The sequence below is a fragment of the Penaeus chinensis genome, chromosome 20 (genome assembly GCF_019202785.1).
Source record: "Penaeus chinensis breed Huanghai No. 1 chromosome 20, ASM1920278v2, whole genome shotgun sequence".
NCBI lineage: Eukaryota > Metazoa > Arthropoda > Malacostraca > Decapoda > Penaeidae > Penaeus > Penaeus chinensis.
Genome location: NC_061838.1, coordinates 21,215,694 through 21,216,146, shown reverse-complemented (window position 1 = coordinate 21,216,146; position 453 = coordinate 21,215,694).

The window sequence follows — 453 nt, the reverse complement described above, 5'->3', positions numbered from 1 at the left end:
CGCTCCAGAAAAGAAAATAATGTTCCAGTTCAAAAAGTATTTTTCTTTTCATCTAAAGGTGTTTTCACAATGTTATTTGCTGTATAACCCTCTAGAGCCCAGAGTGCCTTGTTGGCAAAAAAAAAAAAATATAAACCAATTTTTATTTTACTGTATTGGACTCTGATAGAACCAATATGGTGGCAAAGTCTGTTTGTTACATCGGTGTAACACTGGGTTATAAGGGTAAATTTTTTTTTTTTCAAAATTTTGTTTTTTGTATATGACTTAACGAAATTAATGTTACATATATGTTACATGGAGCGGTAAAGGGATAAATACTCTCGTTTTTTTAAGTTTACATGAAAACGATGTAATATCTGTGATCATTTTTAATGATGATGATAAAAAAAGTAATATATATGAACATCAGTACTAGGGATGTAAATTAATGTTAATGGTGATATTGTACTA